Raw genomic sequence first — 1599 nt, forward strand, 5'->3', positions numbered from 1 at the left:
TAGCTATGACATGCAATGACCACCAGGCAGCAGACACTCAATGCAGCAGCTGCCGAGCTGTGGTGACTTGGCAGCTGCGGTTCTAGGGTGACACACCCAGAACCAGAGTGGGAGCCTGATTCCAGGATGTGTCACCCGAGAACCACCCTCTTGCAATCTGGGACCCCTTGGGGGATGTTGGAGAACCAGTTTCAGCCCAATCCCCACAGGCCAGGCCGAGGGACTCCACCGGTACATGAATCCGTGTACCCGGTCTCTAGGATTTTATAATTTTTTAAGTTTTTGAAGTTTTATTCGCATGTGGCATAAATTTCCTATTACAAAATAAGTCTATTTCCTACTGACAATATAAGAAATTAGAAGCATGATAAAATAAAAAAGAGAGAGAACTAGTATATGCCCTTTTAAAAATCCCATTTGGGGATTAAATAAAATTGAACCTATTTTAATAAGTAGAAGCAATATTGAAATGTATATTATTTTGAAGAGAATATTTTATTATGAAAGACTCTGTAGTTGACTCATTCCTAAAATGAAAGAGTGACATTTTATAATATATTACTTCCTGACATTAAAGGTTTTATGTAAAGCCTTAGCCTTTGGAATCCTCCAGTTATCATCTTTCAACACATTGTACTAATTGACATTTAAATTCTGTACAAGCTCATGTGGTATTTTGGACCTGACTGTCATTACTTTGTTGCTTTACAACAGATTTTCCTCAAGAATGAAACCCAGTGACCCAACTAACAGCACCAAAAGGGTATGAACTCATTAAAGCCAAGTAGATATAATAAACTAAGTCAGTAATCCTTTGAAATATTTTGCTTCCAGAAATCTTTTGTTCCTAATGATTTAGCTTCAACAATTCTTTATCCCAAATCATTTCCAATAGGGCTGTTCCAAAGAAATCTAGTCTAATTAAGGCTATTTAAAACTGTTTATTCCTCCCCTATTGGGAAAGTTTCTTTAAAAATTTAAGTTACTAGTATTTCCCTTGTTAATAGTAAAGAAACATTAAGGACTAGAGGCCCGATGCACGAAAATTCATGCAAGAGTAGGCCTTCCTTCCCCCGGCTGCTGGCACCAGCTTCCCTCCAGCACCCAGGACCCGGGCTTCCCTCCTCCAACCACCGACAGGCACCTGGGACCCTGGCTGGCTTCCCCCTGGGCCACCCACAGGCACCTGGGACCCAGCTGGCTTCTGCAGCCCTGGCTTCATCAGGAAGAACATACGGAATGCCGCCCAGAAGACATCCGGTATAATTAGCATATTACCCTTTTATTATTATAGATGGTTTTATTATTCAATATCACCTTTCTAAATTCCCCTTTCTTCATTCTATTCCATTACCATTTATCCACTCCCATGTTTTTGGGGAGTTTTTGTACTTGATTCTTTTCTCCATCTCCATCCCAAATGATCAGTTGTGTCCCAATTATTAAATTCAGTTCTGCTTTTCTTTCCCTCTCCTCCTCACCCCACCATACACTTTTGCTTTCTTTATCCCTAAAACAGGCCTTTAAAAATCTTACTCCCTTTTAGATCTTCAAACGTATTCTTGCCAGCAATTAGTATTAGATTCCAGGTATTCACAT

Source organism: Myotis davidii, unplaced genomic scaffold (assembly GCF_000327345.1).
Source record: "Myotis davidii unplaced genomic scaffold, ASM32734v1 scaffold168, whole genome shotgun sequence".
Lineage (NCBI taxonomy): Eukaryota > Metazoa > Chordata > Mammalia > Chiroptera > Vespertilionidae > Myotis > Myotis davidii.